Below are 23,493 nucleotides of genomic sequence, written 5' to 3'. Positions count from 1 at the left end.
GTCCCTTTTTCCGTGGATGGTTAATTGTTCTCATGCGCTGTCCAAACATTTTATACACAAGTAAATAAATTTGGCTACTTTTATGTATAAACATTTGCTCTACGCGTCTAAGTTTTCGGAATTAATTTTAATGTGGGTTCAATATGAAGACAATTAATTTCCAAATTATCTATCAATTTCGGCTTTCTAATAACTAGAAACCGAGTGATGATTTCGAAATGATTGGGCAAAATGGAACGCAGCGAAGGGCATTCCGAAAATTTCACTTAGCAATGGAAGCATTAGGGCCCAAAATGGTGGAATTCAGAAATATGCCACAGTTTTATTGTTTAAAGATTATTCTCCGAACGCCTGGCATTCTTCCACCCACCCTGATAAGTGGATTCTTGCCAAATCATAAGAACTCCCCATTATTACCTCCCATTCTTTCCTGACCCTCTTTTGACTCGTCAATTTCCTTTCATCCCCCTGATCTGCTTAGAAATTTTATGACTTTCCTCACGGCCCGAGCCATTGATTTACCATTAAACTGAATAATTTCGATTAAAGAAACGGAAATACGGAAAACGACCCAAAGGAAGGAGATAACGTGCCTTGAAAAATCCGATTACATTTGGGAGGACTGATAAAACATAATTAAATTCCAAAAAAATTCGACAGAAAGAATTTTCTGCCTCTAAAAGTAGGTAACGTGATTGATGCATATTGGGGTCAATTATTTAACCTAGTATCAAAATAACGCGCCGTTGATACCTACCTATCTTAGGTTCATTTAGGTTAGCTAAAATAAAGAAAACAAGTATTCCACCGCAATTGTAAGAAAGGAGAAGAATAATAAGGAAACAGAGAAACAAGAGAGAAACGAGAGAAAAGTAGGAAGGGGGGCCGGAATTACAGTGACAAAGCATATTTTATCTTCAGACATTGCAGATTTGTGCTTATTAAAAAGGAACGTATTAAAAACACGAAAGAGAAACATTTGTCTCAAATGCAGTTTTTCTTCCATTCTCATTGTTTTGATTTTTCTTTTTATTCTTCCAAAGAACTAACGAATTTTTGGACATGACATTTTTGAAGAACTTAAAACTTTTTAATACATTTTGTGCAGCTAAATGCTTAAGTAAAACTTAACAGAATATAAAACTTAACAGAATAATACCTGTGAATTCCTTTTATGAAAAAAATTTGTGACAGAGAAGCTTCGTCTGGAACTCGAACATGAGTCCTTCCGATTTTACAATAAAATTCACCAATCGAATTTGTACCTTGAACAATTTTTTGTATCATATTTATCTCACAATTATGCGTAAGCAATTAAAACATAGGGTTAAACTGGTGTCGACGTACGTTCTTGTTAAAATTAATTGATTAATACCAAAATACACTGATGGGTTTCTACGATGATTTGTAGTTATTAATCAGCATAATCTAAAGGCGCACAAGCAACTATACAAGCTCGATGGATGTGCATGTTGCATATGCAAAAAAAGAAGGCGCGCTAGATTTCTTTGCGCTCGCACTGCACATTGTCTTCTCCGTATGAAGTCATGAAGAGGAAAAAGAAGGGTGGGTAGTGCTCCTTAACGTCGTATTAGTTGACAAAATTAGAAATTGGGCCGACATTGAATTTATGAAAAATATGCATGAAAACTGATTGTCTCAGCAAGGTTCAAGCTACTCTACAATTTGACACTGTCTTTAGTCATTGTGCGCTAAAACGTTAATACACTTTACTGTAGTGTGTAATATATGTCATTTAGATGAAAGCTGAACACTTTCAGACCCTTTAGCTTTACATCATAAGGACGGACACTGAATTCTTGGAGTATTACATGAAAATTTCTGAGGCCTTGTCTCCACGGGCCGTTTCACGGGATTTGTCCCAGGGAAAAATCCCACTTACGAAGTTGGGAAAAATATTGAGTTAATCAATATTTTTCCCAGTACAAAGTTTGGTCCTTGTACCCCTAGGACCCACTGAGAGAGGAAGAAGAAGTGAAAACGCATTGTGCGATATTTTTTTGATTACTCCATTGTTCATGTATATATATATGAGTCGCTTTTATAGCGCTCTTAGGCGCTGTGCGACGCCTAATCGCCACAAAGCTCGGTCTTCCCACAGGTCATCAGGGAGTTGACAATCTCTTATCTCATTTAACACCCCCTGTCGCCAACCTCTCAATGGGCGTCCCCTACGTCTCCTCCCAGGAGGAACCCAATCAAGCATCTTTTTTGGCAGCCTCTCTTCCGTCATCCTATTGACATGACCATACCAAACAAGTTGTTTGGTCATGACGCCATTGTTCATGTTTGTTTCGTTAAAATAATGTGTCTAATTGTCAATTGAGTGCAATTATTATTTTAATCCCGGTTAAATACTCGACTTTAAGTAATTTATCTTCCCGCGCAAACTAGTCGCAGGACCGTATGAGCCCCGTCCTGTGGAGACGGTAACTTGGGAACATCCCAGAAGTTTCATTCCTGCGATTCGAACTTGGGACAAATCCCATGAAAAAGTCCCGTGGAGACAAGGCCTGAGTAAGCTCTCGACATGACGACTTGTGTATTAAGTGAACTTAAAAAACCGTTAATGTATAATACAAATAATGGACATTTCTAGACTATATTAGGACGATAAAATGTGTTCTGTATTCGATAGCTTAGAGGGGGAATTTTCAGATCGATTCAAACAGTTGAACCCGAATTTAAAGAGAACCATCATCGCATCGGCTTGGCAACTCGTCAGGTATGGGCGGAATAAAATTGGCCCTCCATTGACAGTAAACCGAGCAGAATGATGACCAAAAGCTGTCAACAAAGCGGGCAGCGGACTCCCTTCCCACTTCTCAGAGATATAGGATGCGGTGTCGCACGATGTGTAGCTCCACCTCACCGAAAACTCGAGACGAAAAACGGGATGTTGAACATTTTCTGTGCGGCCAGACAATGTCTCGGGGAGTTCCTCGTGGAAACGGGATAATCTAAGATTGTGGCTTTTGTCCACATAAAGGATCCACGGAGCACAGCCTTTTACCGGGTAAAAATAAATAAGTGAATAAAATGAAATGATTCAAATTTCGAGGGATCCACTCGTTCGTGGGGTTCTTGAGCTCAACACGGCTGCCAAAGTGAGGTGATAAATTTTTCATGACAGGATTTATTCCTGCAGAAGTGTGTGTGAAATCTGGCAACTCCACGCCCCATTTGGCTGACCTTTTATAGTTGTGTTTATTTTTTCGCATGACTCTCTCCGGGATATCCTTCCGGTTTTTTTTTCGTGGCTTCGGTGATTGTGAAGTGAAAAGGGAACAAAACGGAAAGATTGTACTGGTGGACAGTAGAGCACCTTTAAAACGAGAATACGGCCCGTTTGGTTTCTGACCCTGGCTCGATGCGCTATTGCAGGCTTTTGTGAGGACCCAGGACCCTAGCTCCTCGTTAACCGATCGAAATGCGAACAAACTAAAGTCTTATCGATGTTGTTTACAGCGGGCTGATCGTTAATATTGATAGACAGAGCTATAGACAGAGAAGACAAAAAGGATATGGAGGGATCCTATTAGTGGAAGCGAACTGTTTTCATGGGAAAATGAGGTAGGTCAAAGATCACAGTCAAATAAATCTCGAAAAAACCCTCTAACTGAACAAAACTGACTCAAGTCTAAGATTGTATTCCTAGTCGTATATTTTTTTTTCGTGTGATATAAAGAAGACATAAACTGTACCGGCTATCTTAAGTTCCATGCTAAGAGTAGGTTAATTCTATCTGTCATATCGCCACCTCCCGGCCAAAGTATCACAAGCGCCATGCGGCGTTTTAAATTTCCGCCGTCATTTTAATTTTTTACGAAGAAATTTTTTAACGAAGCTGTCCAAAAGTTTCACCGAATTTTCTTTGTGCTGCCAACAAAATTCAGTGATTTTTTAAACAGATTCAACCAAATTTTTCTCGTAAAAAAATAAAATGGCGGCGGAAATGTTGGAACGTCGCATGGCGCTTGTGATACTTTGGTCGGAAAATGACGATATTGGGACCGAGTTTAACAGAAAGGAACCAAGCCACATCAGCTATGTATTGTCAAGTTTATCTGGACAGTTACATTTTTTACGAGAGAACGTTTGTTCGGATTTCTTTGAAAATTTTAAGGAATTTGCCTCCCACCATTGAGAATTTTCACTGAAATTTACACGAAAATCCGCACAACCGTTTTCATGTAAAAAATCAAATTGCCCACTTAAATTTTGCAATAGCTGATGTGGCTTGGTTCCTTTCTGTTTAACGCGGTCCATTGGATCTTCACAATGGTACACTCTTTCAGACGGGAACGGAATGACGTCAGTTCAAGAAAAATAGCCTAAAATTGAGGTGCACGAAGAAAGAATTGCGTTTAGTTTACCTACAGGGAACATCCCGAGGGTCTCATACGATTCACCTCGAAACAGGTGAATTGAGGCAATAGGTGGGCCACGTCGCGGCCCTTCACGGTTGGGTATGACAAGGCAAATTGAAGTATGCGAGGAGTGCAGACGACGGGGCGATGCAAGATGCATGGAATACCTCCTCACGTCACCAGAGGGGGCTGAGCGCTTCCTGGTTTTGGATACGAGAGAAGGATCGCAATTTGGGACGAGAGAGTACGTGTTTAGAAACAAAACAGAGTCACCTAGGTGCACAACGGCACATCGGCCGCGCATTTTACACTCCCGCGCAAGTTTCACCTTGGGGAATGCAAAAGCCGAAGATCGATTGGTCGATCTGTCCCCATTTGAAGCTGCGGTAAAGAACCGATTATCAAGGTGTTCGTTGCGAAAACTTGCTTATCGATCCTTATCAATAGGTTCAAATGGCAGATCAATCGATGTATCGCAAATCACGCCGCGCCACCGGCAAAAGCCAATCACCGAGTCCTCGTTGGGAACACCCTGTTTTTATCCCAAGATCCCAGTTGCATCGTTTTCGTATTGAACGACGGTTTTTAGCATTGAAGTGTCGCGCTATTGCAGTTAGGAGCTCCCGCTACGGAGAACAAAGGGCGATCACTCCTTCGTTTAGGATCCGGGACGATTCCCTCGATTTGGCAACGGTGTTTTTCCTCCATTTAACTCCATTATACATAAACGATTCTTGATGAGGGAGTTCGCTTCACCTAAAATCGATAAGAATCGATTATTTCACACTCATTTGAATGAGCCAAGAGCAGGGTTGTCAGATTTGAAGATAAACCATTGTTTAAACTTAGGGGTAGTGTCCATAGTTGTTCCTTGAACAGCTTCTTTTCATTAGGAAGGCCATACGTGGATTACAGATTGATAATGGAGGACTTTAGATCAGCTACATTAACAGGATAAATTTTACGAATCGAGAGTAAAATTCAACACCATAACTCTGGAAGTAAGTCCTTACTGAAGATTATAATGATTTCCCGCAGAGAATGTAAAATATAAAAGAGTAAATATTGAGAATTATTAATGTTATTGTTATGGTATTTTTCTTCTTCTTTTTTTGTGGTGTCATATCGTTTTAATTCCTTGCACGGTTCTGAGGCTCGTAAAAGTTATCTTCATAGAGACGCTAATTTAAAGTTTAAATCGCAACATTTAAAAAGACAAATTTTATGAGCCTCCATTAATTTAAAGGTCTCCTAAATCACAATATGAACCAAGAAAAGCCTCCCTAATGAAAGGGGCAGTTTAAAGAACGACGAGGAATATGATCCCAAACCTTACACTGAGACGGTTTCAAGGTTCAATTTGAAGGTTTTTTTGAAAATTATTTGAAATTTTACCTTGCGCACACTGACGTACAAAAGTGTCAACAAACTAAGGCCCTACAAAAAAAGCTCTCTTTCATTCAGCGGGTCAGTAGACGCTGGGCAGGACCATAGTAGAATTATGAAAACTATCATGCATTCCTTCAAATCTCTTCGATTATATGAGGCACAGCAATATAGCACTATCAGACAGCTGCCCCTCTTAAACTGACTTTTCCAAATAATTTCACTCATCTGTTTAGGACCCCAACATTTATCAGAAAATTTGTGCCTTACTTGTCTAACCTTTCCAGTTTCATAAAGTGATCAATTGCAAATTTTGATGTGATGTTTTATTTTAAACTATTTTACTCTCCCAAACTTTAATCGTAATATGTGAAAAATATGAAATCGACTAAAAAGCAAACAATTCCGGAAAAATATCGTCTTCCAAGCTCAGACGGGGGATGGAAAGTGTCTCCAAAACAATGGAAAAATTAAAAACCTAAAAATAAAAGAAATTGAACCCTCCAAAACTAACTAAAAATAAAGAATTATAGGAAAAACGTCTAATTGTAAGTCTTCAGAGCAAAAACTAAAAGTACTCACGAACTATCTATCATGTATCTAGAACTTTTGAACGCCAATATTCACCGAAGGGTGAAAACTGCCGTCAATGTAAGTGAACAAATGCCATTGAGAAATTCGAGAAAGTGAAATACAACACAAGCTCATCGTCTAGAAATGTTCAAACCTTGAGATGCTTTTCAGGACGAGAAAATATTACTCTCTTCTCACTACACCATCGCCTACCAGCCCCTATACAGCCGGCAGAAATGAGGTCTATTTGTTTTCCAATTCCCAGTAGTGCCTCAGGAGTGAATGCAGATGCATCACAATATCCCGGAGTAGGTAATATTACATTGGCTCCGTAATGATTTCCGAGTGCTCTCTCGAATCAGACATTCAGACGGATGAAATGCTTGTTGTTAAAAGATAAACTGCACTGCACTTCTCAGGAATCGGAGAGGAGGAACTCCGGCCAGGGTGCCACATTCTTCTCGGCCCACTCAGATTCTCGAAAGTTAAACTGAAAATATGTTACAAGTAGCCGCCCTCGTTCAGAGAAGTTTTCCAAGCTCGAGGAAATATAAAATCAAATTTTGTAAAAACTTTTTCTTACCGATTTTTCTAAAATTGTTGATACTTCTCACACTACGGCCGTTTTGAGCAACCGCTCATCGTCAGGTGTTTAAAAAAACAATTTTAGAAAAATCGGTAAGAAAAAGTTTTTACAAAATTTGATAAAGTATGGCCGATGAAGTTGACAAAAGAAGTGAGATATAAAATCATTTTTTAAAACCATCCGTTCTGTGAGCACGATTATTTTGTGCACAGTTTTATCAGGGACAGTATTTTTTAGGAGCACCGCGCTTTTTTCTTTCCCGTAAATTACCTATGGTGTAATAAAATATCTTCTGAAATGTATCAGTCAAGTGCGTCCCAGTGCCTGACCTACTACCTGCGTGATATGCCGTTCGTGAAGAATCACTTTAGATGCGGTTGCAAAGCGGAACATTGCTGGTTTACCTCTCGCTCTATCGCGCCTTCAATTTTGCACACGCAACACGGACATCCATCAAGTACGAATAGTTGTATGTCTGCGCCGTCATCAATACTCGTCCTTTCCATTCTTCCGTTTCTGTAGCACGTGAAAGGCACTTGGTTTTTTACTAAAATCTTCAAAATTTGAAAATCCAAGATGACGGACGTTCCTTAAAATGATATCGCGGCTCCTAGCTCAATCGATTTTTATGAAACTTAGTATGAGAGGGTGTTTTATTACAGGAAATTAATCGTCCTTCAAACTGCTGAGGATTGGGTAAATGCAGTTGAATATCACAGATGGCCGTAAATATCATCTATTCATCGGTCGATTATGTTTATACTAGATGGAAATGAATCAAATAAAAAGGAGCTATGTGCGTAGGATTTGCGTTCCACACAAATGGTCCTTTTTTATTCAATTTATTTTTACATAGTTCCGTCTAGAATAAATGTGTTTCATGACTTTTCTCTCTCCTCTTATTTGGAATATCAGCCCTTACAGCCACTTGGTGACACCACACATGAGTTTTAACACTGAAATCGACGATGAAACTACCAGACCATATATTTCGCCTGCGGTGTTTAAGAATCTCCATTCTCATTTTATTTTTTTGAAAAAAAAAACAAAAAAAAAAACAAATCAATATCATTTCTCAAAATTTTCACAGAGTTTTCCTCGCAAGAAGAAGAATAATCACGAAGGTTTTAAAGAATAGACATTGAGTGGTTTTCTTTTTGAATAATAAAGTGTGACAGGAAGTCTGTAACGTCGCAAACCGAGAAACGTGGTCTGGTAGTTTCACCGTCGAATTGGTCACATCACTTATACTTCATCGTATTATAGCCGCTTATCCCAGTCTTTTCGAATCAAATACATTTTTTTTCATCCAACAGCGAATTATAATAAAAACAAATCAAGAGGGATTTTGCTCTCAGGCTAGCGTCCCCTCCCCCATCCCACAAATAAAAATCCTGTAGGAAACAGATCGACACGATAAGAGTATTCATCATTCTTATTTTTGATATACGGTGTTATGGTATGTGACCTTTTACACAAGCCATACTCACGGCTGCACATTTAGACGGAATGTGTCTATTTCTAACCACGGTTTGGATGACAGTGGTTTGATAACGCACAACCACGTGTCAAAAATGAAAGCGATAAACCGTAACCTTGATCAAGCTTCTTACATGTTAAACTTAACTTCAACTGAAGTGTTTACCGACGTTATTACGTTTGTGTGATCATTTTAGGTCTGTAAAAGAGAGCTAAAGACGGTATATAATTTGGAAAAATATGAGAACAAGGCTTCAAATCACTAGTTATTAAGTTTTTTAGGGTGGAGGTTGTGTGGTAGTAACCTTTACCCCTGAAGGAGTCAAGGAGTTATTAGTGTAAGAAAATTAAAATACTAACCTTTTTTAAAGAAAAAAGACGGCCTGCGAGACAGAGTTCAGCTCCCTTGCTTCATCTGTGAACAAACAATAAAATTCAGCTTTGAAAAACTTTGAATGAAGAAAAGAGCAAAAAAAAAGGTTCCTTATTCAATAAGTGTCTGTAAATACTATTCTCTTCGCATTCAATATTATGTACTTTTTTTTCGTAAATCTCGAGGAAATGTTATCAAGGCACAAAGCATATGTAATGCCCAGAGGCGCATCAACAGAGTATCATCATGAAAACTTTCCTGAAAACCGACTACATTCAACTAGTCACATATTCACTGAGTTACACAAAAGTTAAAATACCCTCCGCTGCTGGTCGTATTTTCAAACGTCCCGAACGTAGACGGTGATATGAAAGAGCCATTTTGAGCTCCCCTCCCCTTCCCTCCCGTCCGCTCACTTTTAACCCGACAATCCGGGAAGCCGAACAAAAAGCTTCCTTTCAGGCGGCTTCATTTGACTAAATATAGGAATAAAGACTTCATTTTCTTTTCTTTCTGCATAGTCTTCACATCAAAACTAAAATTTGTTAGCAAAAGCTGTGCATGTGCATGCTTGATAGCATGTCTAGCCCTTGAAGATCTATTGTAGTTTATAAAACCTGAAATAAAATTGAGCATGACTCCTTAAATAAAAAACCGGCGAATTAAAAAGACCCCAATAAACTTAATTTTACAGGAGTTAATCTAATTCAGTGCTGTGATAAAGAAAATATGTATACGGCTTAGTTTGAGAGGTTTAATATTAGAGCCAAACATAGGGCGAAGCGGCGCGGCGTGCTGCCAGCGCGACATGCGCCCTGGCGCCTACAAACCTAACAGGGATACTTCACGCATTGCGCAATGCGTGAAGTATCCCTGTTAGGTTTGTAGGCGCCAATGCGCGAGATAATGATGGAAGATTCACGGAAGGATTTTGAAGTTAGATGGATCTGAAGAAGGTAAAACATTTTATAGTTTATAGTGCTGGGTTAGAGGATCCTACATACATACATACATACAAGTCGCTTTACAGCACTCCCTCGCGCTCTACGACTCCTAACCTCCACTGCTCTCTTTCAAACCACAAATCTTGGGGGATTGAGCACCTCAACATTTCTGCTTCAATCCCGTCCCTCCAACCTTTCATTGGGCGCCCTCTGCGTCTTCTCCCAGGAGGAACCCAGTCAAGGACCTTCTTCGGCAACCTGTCTCCTGCCATTCTCTGGACATGACCATTACCAGATGAGTTGTTTTGTCATAATGTCATGCACGATGGTCTGCTTGGCATCCATGATATCCCGTACCATCTCATTCCTGACGCGATCCTTTCTGGAAATACCAGCGGATCTACGCCAGAAGTCCATCTCTGTTGCCTCTAAAACCTCCCGGGTCCGCTGTTTCATCGGCCATACTTCACACCCGTAGGTTACTATGCTCTTGACAATCGCGTTGTAAATCCTCCTTTTGTTCTCTTTGGAGATCCTTTGTCCCAAAGGACTCCATTTAACATAGCGATTGCCCTCCTACCCAGCATATTCCTCTTCTTGATGGCCTGGTCCAATCTTCCATCCTAAGAAGAAGATGAATGGAAGAAGATTAGAGGATCCTTCTCTTTTAAAATACTATTCTAGCACATTAAAGTGAGGACGCTGTGAATGTTACAGTTGAGGTGCTTGGAAGACAAGGCGCATAAGTGCATAGTCTTTGCTATTTCGAGAAATACGTGTTTGAAGTTTCGAAATTACATAGACCCTTATGGCAGGAAAAAAGTTCACACTGATTTTTTGATGCTCAACAATTGGAATTTAGCAGCTCCTTTCACAGAATTTGCATTAAGACTAGTTTTACTTAACATCATTAATAACTCAATTTTTTCAAAATCTGCACTTATGCGCCTTGTCCTCCAAGCCCCCAGTTATCGATGACTGGAGGCAAACATTGTGCATCACCGATTGCGACATTGCAAACCTTCGCTTCTTTCTATGAATTTTCATTCCTCATTGAAAATCAGAGAAATATTTTGGCTAGTTCACTTTTAAGAAAATGAAATATGATCGAATGATTTTAAAACAATGCGGTGACATACGTACTTCTCAACTTCAGCCATCCATAAAGGGTATGTGAAATGCGAAAATCTGATACTTTACAAATAAAAGCGTTTTCCGTACAAAACTCAAGGATCAATTTTCCAGAGTCCCTTTATAATAAAAAGAGTTAAGACAACACGGCTCATGGATGTCACAAGCGGGAAAAAAGATTACGCGAATTGAACGTTTTTCGAAATCTTTGATCAACTCATTCCCGAATTCCTGTCTCCGTTCCTTCTCTCATTCCGTTTGCTCCTTGCTGTGCCCCCATGCAATTCCCCGGTCCATTCCACTTTATACATATGATTCGCTTTTATAGCGCCCTCTGGCGCTCTGCGACGCCTAACCGCCACAAAACTCGGTCCTCCCACGGTCCATCAGGGAGTTGGCACTCTCTCATCTCACAGTCATATGAATTTCATTTTGCAAAAAGGTACCAGAAGCACTGCAATAATGCCAAGATTGTGCAAATTCATCATTTGCAGTAAAATAACTGAAATCATGAAAAAATACGAAATTTACATGGTAATTTTTGTCTTAGATTCACAGTTATCAGCGAGTAAAATGGAAACTGTCGATAAACATCAGGTTTCTTTTCCAAGACCAAAGAAGTTGCACAGTCTTAGCAACATTGCAATGCTCGTGGTTCCCTTTTGCAAAATGGAATCCATTTAAAACCCCCTGTCACCACCTTGTCACTGGGCATCCGCTTCGTCTCCTCCCGGGAGGAACTCAATCGAGCATCTTTTTCCAGTTAATAATCTTTGCAATCGGTGAAAATGTAATCTTTATTCCCGTTTGTGACACTGTGGAGGCCTGAAATACGGAACCAATCAGAAATGGATTCGTGTCGTCTTCACTCTCGGTATAATGGAACTCCACTATTTCCGAACTCGACTCGTTGGAAAACGCTTTCCTCACCCCCGTGAACTGAGGTCCTTTCTCCGTGGACAGTCATGTGCGATGCCCGGTGGGGTTCGACGGAAAATCAACACAAAACTTTCCCGGGAACCGGACTACATTCAACCGGTCGGAGTTTTACGCAAGTTAAAACACTCACCACTCACCGCAGCGGCCGATCCTGTTTTCAAACGTCCTTGACGCTGATATGCAGAGCCCTTTTCGACTTCCCCTCCCGTTTCAAATAACTGAGCAATGCGGGGACGCCGAACAAAACCCCCCGCGTATCGGGGATTTCCGAGCATCCCCGAACTTTCCTTCGAGTTGGTGGCGAGAACCGCGGACCAACACAAGACTTGCTTGGAGGTTGGGTGGTTTTTGTCGAGCAGGGCGGAGGACCTCTCGAACTCTGCGCGTCATGCGTCGATGTGAATACATTCAAATCACGAGCTCCCCGAAAGGGTAGGCTTCCCGGAGGGGGGGGGGGGCGAGAGGACCCCGCGGGGGAGAGTGATCGCGTATTCAATTCGCGCCAATTTTTCATCTTCCTTTTTAATCTTGCAGGTGGCCACAGGATGACAAATAGGGGACGGGAAAAACATAATAAGTTTGTTTACCATGTGCCCTGTTGCCCAGTGGCGTTCTCTCTTCGGAAATTTATAGGGGACTTGAGGCACTAGACAAGGCAAGAACTAAAACTCTCTTTTACATATTTCCTCCTCAAAATCGTTAGTAGATAGTAAAATCCACACAGAGAAATCCAGGAATGCGTGGATCAAAAATTACAAGGAACGTAAGATTCTAAGGGAGCTTTCATAAATTACGTAACGCAATATTCACTTACCGTACTTAAAACGTAACTTCCGACTTTTTAAACCCCCCTGTCCCCTTGTAACGCTTTTGTGACGTGAGTCCTTATCCTTATACGCGTAAAAACAAAATTGCGTAACGCTCTCCTCGACCCCCCTCACCCCCTAGAGCGTTACGTAATTTGGACGCATTTATGTTAAAAAGAACTACGTGCATAGTGATTGCGTGTGACTAAGTTCCTTTTAGCATAAGTACGTTCATTTATATGAATGCTCTCTAACTGTAAAATCTTTTTGCCCGTTTGTGACGTCTAGGAACCGAGATAGAGTACCTATATAGGCAGAAAGCGAGCATGTTGGTAATTCTAAGGTTAGGTCATGGAACTTTTAGGGCCCAAAAGGGCAGCCAACCTATGAATTCAAATTATCCAGAGTGATTTATTACTACAATGTTACGACCAGTCGTTTGTAAAGCCTAAACTAAGTTTTTGCATAAATTTACTCATTTTTGCAGAAGCACGCTCATTTATGAACATTCTTGACCGTCTTGGGTTGATACTGGAATCTGAAGATTGGCAGTGACTTTTTTAGGTCGGAGGGCTGGCTGCCCTTTTGGATCCTGAGAGATTCATATTTCGACTTGCGCGTGCTCTATCTATACAGTTTTCGAAATTCCGCGGAAAATCCGTCGCTATGACCGGACTATAAGCGTCTCACTATAAGCGTCGTCGTTATATCTGATAGCTAAATACATTGATCTGATGGCGTTTCGGCCGGTACCGAAGAGATTGTGTCGCTATGACCGATATGTCGTAATAACCGATGTCGTTATACGCGGTACACATTGTACACATTGGTACTCTGGTCAAGGATTTACGAGCATCCCCGAACTTTCCTTCGAGTTGGTGGCAAGAACCGCGAATCCACACAAATTTTGTTTGGAGGTTGGGTGTTTTTTGTCTAAAAACATTGATCTGATGGAGTTTTGGCCGGGACCAAAGAGATTGTGTCGCCATGACCGATATGTCGTTATAACCAAGTTAGTTAGTTAGTCTATTTTGAGACATTCAGCGTCACTGTCGTTTTACGCAATATCCACTGTACACACAGGTACTCTAGTCAAGGACCCAAGATGGCGTAACTTTCTCTATATGAAGGGACCTCATCACTGAGTCCCTAAAAGACTCTATTCTGGGGGAAGTTAGGCAACTCTGTAAAGCTGCAGCGGAGATCCGAGGCCGCGGCGGCATGGCGGAGGCAACGGCCGGAGCCACGCGGAGTCACGGAAGATGGTCGTTTAATGTTTCGTCGGGTGTTCATTGTGTACGTTCCGCTTTTGTTGCCTCCTCAATGAATCGGCCGTGCCTTTGCTTTCGCCTTTCGCGCTCCTCTGTGCTCTGCATTCCATCTTCTTTTATTGGTTTCTGACGTCACCTCTCCCTCACGAGCCCCGCCCCACCCCTCCCGATTACGGAAAGCCATCCCAGATCCTATTGTTGACTCGCGGTTTGTGTTCGATACCGAGCAGCCGCCAACTTCCAACTCGGACAAACGCAAACAGCCCACATCCGCGCTGTTGTCAAAATCACTCAAAGCCCATAAACACGGGTCCTTTCCAGGAGGGAGCATGTTCATCTCTCAGATGAGCCACGAAACGCTAACATTCCTACGTAGTCCAGGGCTCATCTGAAAATGGCCAGCGCATACGTTTTCTAAAGAGCTCTCACGGTGCGAGTAATAATATACAACACTGAAAAAAAATTCTCGGCGTTTTTACCAAGGTCCGTTGGTACCTTTACCATCTCACTTTTTTTACCAATTATTGGTAATTTTACCGAGACAGACTGGGAAGCTTACCTAAAAACCGGTATTTTTACTGTTTTTTCCAGGTAAGAATACCACTTTTATTGGTAATCAATTCCCGGTAACTTTGCCATTTTATCTCGGTAATTCTACCACAGTCGATAAAAAATATTGGCGTTTTTACCGAGGTCCAGTAAAATTACCGAGAAAGTTCAATAATTTGACCGAGATTTCTCGGTAAAATTACCAATTCCATAAATGGTAATTTTACCAAGAAAAAACTGGGATCAAATAGAACCCTGAATTCTTGGTAATTTTACCCTTTTCTTAGTAAATACACCGAGATTTGTTTTTCAGTGCATATTCATTTCTCAGATGAGCCACGAAACGCTGACATTCCTACATAGTCCAGGGCTCATCTGAAAATGGATAGCGCATGAGTTTTCTAAAGAGCTCTTACAGTGCGAGTGATAATAAACAATGATAACTTCACACAAAATTCCGAATAAATCTCATAGAAATTATCATGAAGTATTTTAGTGAATAATTGGACATTAAAAATAAGTTTGAGCTGAAGCGGGGTCATAAAACAGCGATCACTAGAAGGAGGCTAATATTAATTGCATCGGTCCGTCTAGAGGGGGTTGATCACAATTTACTAGGAGTATTTGTATTTTCTCGCGGGAGGGTTGGCATAATGGAGTTTACCCACCAATTGGAGAACTCCTCTGATTTATTTACTCACGGCGGTAAAAGCCCCAAGAAAATTAACTCAGACGGTACAGCGGTCCATAGCTCCAAATCTTTGTTTTCACTTTTTGAAGGTACGAAGATTCTATCTCTGCAATCAGTTTATTTGCACCAAGTTTCGGCTACATCGATTTTTGCAGTCCATCCCTTGAGGAAACTCCCATCGCGAAGAGTGAGAGAATCAGCGGACTGATTGTTGAAATGGATAGACAAAGCGCTAAACAAAGATGACATAGTGAGTATGGAGCGATCCTATTAGTTGAAGTGGGTTGGTCCCTATGGACTCAGGGAGAAAATGATAGACTAACTATAGGGTCTCTGGTGAGTTGACGTTAGTCAGTCTATTATCTATCTTCTTTGTCCCTTGCAACCACTCGCTTCCGCACCAATAGGACCTCTCCATACCCTTTTTGTCTCCTTCGTCTATAACTTTGTATGTCAATTTCAACAATCAGCCCGCAGGTCGATTATTAAGTGTGTCATTACAACCATCCAAGGCCCGTTTTCATAAAAAAAGGATATTTTCAATGGGCGGGTCGGTAAAAGCTATGTGTGCTCTTTTATTGGTGTTTCTGTCATTCTCGTATTATCATCCATCGAGTCTACCCATTAATATGTAAATTCCCGTTCCTTGGAGAAGGCCAATTGATGATTTTCACTCTTATCGAGTACACCCGGAAAGTCGAGGATGGTTATTCCAAACATCGTGTTCGATTTTGATAAAAGAGTCTCGCATGCATTCGCCGAGTTGTTGGCGTCCGTGTGCGAGCCCTTGCAAAATGATTCACGAGCGGTATGGAGATCTCGGACGGGTTGAGAATTTGAACCCACCCTCTTCAATATATGGGTCGGTTATGCCTGCTTGTCATTGCTGACCCTCAATCGAGCAACGGCCCTTTGAGCATTCCGCCGAGTACATTGCTTGCATTCGAGCGCATCGTCCTGATTTGAGCACCACTCACGCATAAATCGTCCCTTCACCCATGTAGCGACGTCCCTTCATTTCTTCGTGAGCCCCAGAGAGCATCTCCTCATACAAACAACAGGGTTTATCTTAAAGTGTTGATACGCTCTTGCACCGGCGGAGCGACGAAATGATGAAGCTGTCGTGAAGTTTCGCCCGAGTGATGGAACGGGCACCCAGCTTCGCGTCGTTGTCCAATCTTCCAAAAAAATGACTCGGGTCGAATAACAGGAGGAAAACAAGAGAAGAAACGATAAACAAAGCTAAGATTCAACAACAAAAAAACCCAGACGTTTCGACTCAAAACTGAGTCGTTAGTTAAACGCTTTTTCAAAATCCCAAGACAATTATTTGCAAGTTGATTAAGATATTGAATAGCTTTTTCTCAAAATTACGTTTTTAACTGGAAACTTCAGACCCTCTCAACGCCTGCTTAATTATAAATTCTGAACATTCTGTGTGCCAAATTTTTTATGAAAGCCTGCCAAGAACAATTGTGCGTGCAAACCGTGACATTCATAAGTTTATTTTCGATAGAACAACGTTTTCCTAAGTAACCCTCACGTATTTTACCGCGTGTTCTGTTCGTAATCCGCGAGATAACTATTCGTACTCTTGGGACGCGCAGGTTGCGGGTCGACTTCAATGAAGGCGTTCTCACTGGGTAAAAGCTGATTGCAAGATTTAGTGCGTAAAAATATAGTCTGTACTTTTTGGATTTCTTACTCCATTTCATGTGCGTCATCATTTGTCTATTAAAAATCAACGTAAGTGAGCAAAACGTTCCAAAATTGATTTTGTCACACTTCGTGGGGTGCCTAGTGCTTAGTGGTGCGATGCATTCTCAGTCACTTTTCCGGCACTGTCAACAATTATAAAAATTTTCAAAAAATAGATTCTCGCACAGCAAACTTTATAAAGTAAAATCATGAAAGTAACGCATATAACGCGTGACGCATAACGCCTCGAGACGCTTTGGATACCTGGTGTAGGATTTTTAGGAAATTCCTAAGAATCGATTTTTGAGGTTGGCGACCAAAAATTTGCACTCGTTTTCGATTATTACATTATTATACTGCAAGATAGAACCCATCCTATTTTTCATAGAGGCTGAAACTTTTTGCATCAGTCCACCAAAAGGGGTTGGAAATAGACCGGAACCCGTAGCCAATCCGAGACTGGTTGTCTCTTCGCCTCAAAGGAAGGGGTGTCATCCGGCCCGTAACTCAATCCTTGTTTTCTCTTATTTATTATCGTTGAACCTGCGTAGAAAATGGAATATTTGCGACGGTTCGCGGCCCAGCGAGGCCCGAAAACCCGACTGTCAACCGAAAATGGATCCCACGTTTCTCGACTCCCTCTCTGCGAAGAGACCACTCGTTTTTTTATGATATTACTCTTATCACGCAGAGGTTAGTTGTTGAGAATGGGAAAAAAGTCAAAGATATGATAGGGCCCGGGTGGGCGTGCACCGCTCGTGGCTCGGCGCGCGGGGATTCTCGCCGAAATTGATGGCGCGAGGGAAAATCGTGACGATTGCGGGTGTCGAAAGCTGCGAGGCATTTGTCTTTGTCACTTTGCCATATTTCTCCGACAGTCCCGCTCGGTGCCGCAGCCCCGGCCGCTGCTCCAAGTCGCGGCTCTACCTGTCTCGTCTAGGAGCGCTCTCGTCGCTCAGCACATTATTGAGCTCCATCGCACACGCTGATATGCACACCCGAATATGCAATTTCGCACAGTTGGACCGGGTTTATCAGGCCTTGTCTCCACGAGCCGTTTCACGAGATTTGTCCCAGGGAAAAATCCTACTTACCAAGTTGGGAAAAATATTGAGTTAATCAATATTTTGATTATATATATTGATTAACTCAATATTTTTCCCAGTACCAAGCATGGTACTTGTACCCCTAGGACCCACTGAGAGAAGAAGAAGAAGTGAAAACGAATTGTGCGATATTTTATTCATTACTACATTGTTAATGTTTGTTTAGTTAAAATAATGTGTCTAATTGTCAATTGAGTGCATTTATTATTATAATCCCGGTTAAATACTCGACTTTAACTACTTTATCTTCCCGCGCAAACTAGTCGCAGGACTGTATGAGCCCCGTCCCGTGGAGACGGTAACTGGGAAAAATCCCAGAAGTTTCATTCCTGCGATTCGAACTTGGGACAAATCCCATGAAAACGTCCCGTGGAGACAAGGCCTCAGAAATGTGCAAAGTCAGTCCCATTTGGAGAAAAAATTAAGCTGGGAGTTTTCTCCCATGCTAAGGAAAAACGCAACATTTGAGAGTTGCCAAATTTCCATGAATAAAAACGCGTTTTTGTGAGGAAAGTTATTCCTATTTCCTAATGAAATTTTCAGATATTTTAGATCAAATCGTGAACCACACTGTCTGAAAAATATGAAGAAAAATATTCAAAACTATCCCAATAAATTCGCTTTTTATTGAAAGAAATTTGGCAACATCTGAAGGCTCATACAGCGTTCTTCCCATAGAGTACATAGAGTCGTAATGTAATTGGGAGAGCTGGCGCCACTTTTAAGCATTTTCCATGTCCCGAATTCCGAGACTCCTGTGTGACGCCGGGTCACTTTTTCGATACATAATCGATTGTTTGCGATACACGGGTACCCGGCCATTCGATGACAACAACAACAACAACAAAGGAGATAGGAATCACCATGTATTCCACACCGCCATTTTGGATCGAAAATGTATCGAAAAAGTGACCCGAACTCGGCGCACACCGGGCTCGGAACTCGTCGAGCAGAACATGGCGCCAGCTCTCCCAATCATATTACGGCTCTATGTACTCTATGGTTCTTCCTTAGTGCGGCATTACTGCCGTGCTAAGGGAAAACGCCGTAAGAGCATTCAGGCATTGTCATGTTTCCTTCAATTAAAAACGAATTTTCTAAGAAAATCTTAAATATTTTTCTTCCGCTTCATCAGACAATTTTGTTCGCGATTGCATCTAAGGTGTCTGAAAATTTCAAATAAATATATCTTTCTTCAAAAATACATGTTTTATTCGAGAAGATTTGGCAACTCTCGAATGTTCATACGGCGTTCTCCCTTAGCACGGCAGAGTAGTTTTGAATTTAATCATTCGTAAATTCTCACGAAAAACTCACGAAAGAGCGTATTTCCACTCCAGTGTTGTCTCATTTTCCCTCGCAATTTTCATTTTAATGGGAAGTCTTGGGCATCCCTAACTGAAAATTGCACTGATTTTCCCCAGGACCTCATGCAAAAATCAGAAGAATGTCTGACTAAAATTGCACGGGCACATTATTGTTAGAAAATAATTTATTTTAGTAAAAAATACCCCCTGCTACCGAGTTCCAAGAAGAACAATCGAACAGGAGGCAATAAAGCATTTTAGGGCACTCCGTCATTTTAGACTTTGGTATTTTGAAAATTTAACTAGAAATTGGAATTTCCTCTCAGAGAATACCTCCCTCTCATCGAGTTTCATAAAAATCCACCGGGCAGGAGCCAGGACAGACGGTGAGCTACAGCGATTTACTCGAGTTAGGTTCCAACCTAAGAATACAACTATATCAACTTCGGAGTGTTGCACAGTATCACGCGCATTTGAAGGCGTTTTATATTGGTCCGACCGCGACGTATGGAGAGCAGAGTTGGAGTTTTGATTTGTTGACTTAGAGTGATGTTTGCGCAGCAGATGATGAGTAATTTTCGTACATTAGTGTTATGAAAAGCCTGGAATGATATTTCGGTCTGAAATAACGCCCGATTCCGGTTAAATTTTAAAAATTCAAAAATCCAAGACAACGGATGTAACCTGGGGGGAGGGGAGAAAGAGGGAGGCTCCTGGTTTTGTTTTGGAATTTTTATAGATCATCAAGCGTAAAAGAGGAGGAAATCAGTAAAAATTCAATGCACGCAGGAGATAATATTCAGCTTTGCTTTGAGGAAGTGAAACATGACAAAAAATCTACCATGTTACAAATCAAGATGTGAGATCTTCGACTTTCACCCGCAGCGGGATCAAGGACGGTCTGGAGGAAAAAGGGTCGGGAAACGGGGTCAAATTTTGGTCCTACCCTCTGTTTCGTCTTGGCGCTCGGGTTGAGGGAGCGTCATCCAAAAGCGGACGTCGGTTTCAAGAGATTCCGTACTAATGAGCTTCTTCAAAGTCCTCCTTATCAGCGGCACTGAAAAGGCCTTTTGTAGGCGTGGGATGACTTTCAAAGAGGAGTCGAGTATATATAAGCACGGGTAAGCCTTCTGCGTTGTTCGTACTGATTGAATCTCGGGACCTCACCCAATCCCCTTAAAATAGATATCTTGCGACTCGAGTCACATTGGTCCAATTATATCGACCTCCATGGTGAGAAAACAGATTCTTTTCCTCATTTCTTGCCTCAAGGCCATTCTCTCTACTCTTCCCATTACATTGCTTATGTTAAAGAAATAGGAAATACGGTTTTATGTGCTATCAATGAAAAGTACGCTTTCAATGGTTAAATTACCTATTCTATTGTATTGTATTATTACCACACTGAGACTAGGATATAGTAATGACATTACTCTAAGGTACCTTTCAAAGGAAAGTAAAGACACAAAAGCGCCGTTTCAGCAAATCCACCAGGAAAAAAGGGGGAGGACAAAGCTACAAAAATGTCAAAGAAGCCATGAAAATGATCGGAATGACACAAAAAATAGGTCTACCTTTAAGTGCAACTGATGAACTGAGTCAGAACTTTTTAGATCTACAATATATTTTGTGAGGACAGGGAAAGTACGGTCATTAGAGGATCGATTTCTGATCGGAAAAAAGGAGGATGTTGCATGCAAATGATTCCAAATTGAAGGAAACAATGTTTTTTATGCTCGTCTTCCCGTGAACTTTACTCAGATTATATAATTAATAATATATAAGATATACATCTCATATAATACAAGCGCATTATATTATTATTATACATTACTTAGTTTTGATAAAGACGTTCTGCATCACATTCGTGGCAATTTTTTAACCCAAACCTCTACTAAGTCGAGTATAGTAATATGCAAGTGATAAACATCTAAGGTTGGCAAAAAACACTTCTCCGAGTTGACGCTACTTTTTTATCATAAGAGCTTCCTTGAGACTTAGTCCCCATTTCCATTAGAGTCCCTTAATACTGAGAGTCAAGACAACCCCCTTCATGGAGTCACAAACGGGAATAAAGATTACACAAATCGACAGTTTTTCGTAATCTAAGATCGGCTCATTCTCAAATTCCTTTCTCCGTTCCTTCTCTCATTCCGTTTGTTCCTTCTCGAACCCGTTATTCCCCGATCCATCCTAGATTATAATCTTTGCCATCGATGAAAATGTAATCTTTATTCCCGTTTGTGACACTGTGGAGGCCTAAAATACGGGAACCAATCAGAAATGGATTCACATTGTCTTGATTCTCAGTATAAAGGGACTCTAGTCCCCATACTCCCTCTAGCGAGTGTGTTTCACAATAACCCATAACATTATAACCAGACGTCCTCGAAGAAGAGTTGAAGAACTGAAATAAAATGCACTTCCACGTAGACTCAGATGAAAAAACCGCAGTCCCAAACTTAAAAAATAAATTCTCTGCATGTAAGCCAATTTTTTAATCTATTGGCAGCAATGTCCCATTTTCCACGGAAGGTCACACATCACGAGGATCGATAATCATTAGGGCAAAAATGTTCAACTCAGCGATATCTCGAGAATTAAGTTACGGGAACACTTATCTCTCACCGGGGAGGCGACCTGGGGGTGCGTGATCGAATTCCGACGAGAAAAAACAGGGGTCGAGAAGGAGGCGGAAGTTGTGCGAAGCGGGAACGGAGGAGAGGAGAGGCGTCCAAGTTGGGGAACACGTCTTCCCGTTCTACGAAAAAGAGTATTAAAAGCGCATTCTCGCTTGGGTCACGGCTACCACGTTTCCTTACGCGCTTCGGAGCTCTTCGTAGAATTGACTTTTTACTCTCTTCTGTAGCACAGCCGCGTGGGGAAAGACACGTCCTTTCGTACTACGGAAGACAGCAGTAAGTGCATTCGGGCTTGAGCCGCGGTAAACACGTCTTCTTACGCGCTTCAAGGCTCACCGTGGGATTTACTTATTGGCATGGCAACATGGCGACGCCAACGGGAGGATCCGCGGGGTCGCCTCTGAAAAGCGTCTTAATTCCGGGAGCAATTTTGCGAGCACGTAGCCGAAAAAATAAAGCAATAAGTCTGGCGGGACTTGACGAGGCGGCGAAAACAGCTGTTGAGGCGGTAACCGGCGCCGACCCGGGGGCGCCGCGACGCTACGGCTCCGGGAAAGTTTCTTGCCTGACCCACTTCGCCGGACGAAATGAGATTGCCGCGAGACGCGGAGCGGGCGCTCATGGGAGTATCCGGGGAAAAATTCGCGCGGGGGCGGGGATTGTCTTCGCGGAATCGGGCGGGAAATTAGCGGGAAATCCGCGGTGGGTCAGCTCAACGTGTCGACGAGTGAGCTCGACTCGAGAGTTGCAGGTTCTACTTATGGCTTGCATTTTGCAATAAGGAACCCCGATTTCTGGCCAATCTAAAAAAGCTACATTGAGAGACTAATAAGACTAATTTTTCTCAAATAAGCTGGAAAGTAGTTCTTTATTGCAAATGTAGTTCAAATGGACGTATTTCTGCCAAACGGAACTAAGCGCCAATTTGAGTTCCTTTTGAGGAATTTAGAATCCTGGATAGCGCATTCTGTCAAACGGAACTAAGCGCCATGAAATAGCATTGCGAGTATAGGCACTAATGAGCCCGACGCCCGGTTCCGCCGCCAATCCAAGCCCTCCTCTACCTTCCTCCCCCGATGGCGCTTAGTTCCATTTGACAGAAATACGTCCAAATATAGACTCACTTGGAGCAACGTCATTATAGCATGCAAAAATTCAACGCAACGAATCGAACTAAGTCCATCGGTTGCAAAGCTTTCATGGTATGCAAAAACGTCGTAAAATCATTCGAACGATATGTTTCCTCCATTGAAATACGCATTTTTTAGAGAAACTTTTGAATCCTTTTCTTTGAATTTTACCTGGTTTATATACGTGGTAATTTTAGGGAGAAATATTCTCTTCTCCAAAATAAATATTTCACTCGATGAAATTAGGTAACATTTGAATGTTCATGCAAACGCCCTTCCTTAACGCGACAGAAGAGACGTTATTCTTGTTCCCTGCTGATGTTTATTTGTTTCGCAACTACATAGGGATATGAACAGCGTTTTACATGTAGGAACCACTAGCATTGCAATGAGCATTGTTCTAGTCGTGCGGGAAGAAACACAACGAAATTCCTATTGCTTCCATCGATGACAAGGCAGTTTTCTCTCTCAATTTAGTCAGCTCTTTAACA

General features: G+C 41.6%; 1 protein-coding gene across 1 annotated transcript in view; it reads right to left on the bottom strand.

The window, feature by feature from the left end:
• The window catches only part of LOC109034384 (uncharacterized), a 286,237-nt gene that overhangs the window by 231,357 nt on the left and 31,387 nt on the right, over positions 1 to 23,493 (bottom strand). The window contains exon 3 of the mRNA XM_019047502.2: positions 8,776 to 8,830. The gene's annotated coding sequence lies outside the window, so the exon portion shown is untranslated. The remainder of the gene's footprint in view (positions 1 to 8,775; positions 8,831 to 23,493) is intronic.

The sequence above is a fragment of the Bemisia tabaci genome, chromosome 4, assembly GCF_918797505.1.
Source record: "Bemisia tabaci chromosome 4, PGI_BMITA_v3".
Lineage (NCBI taxonomy): Eukaryota > Metazoa > Arthropoda > Insecta > Hemiptera > Aleyrodidae > Bemisia > Bemisia tabaci.
Note: the sequence above shows the minus strand (reverse complement) of the source record. Positions and strands in the feature narration are given on the sequence as shown.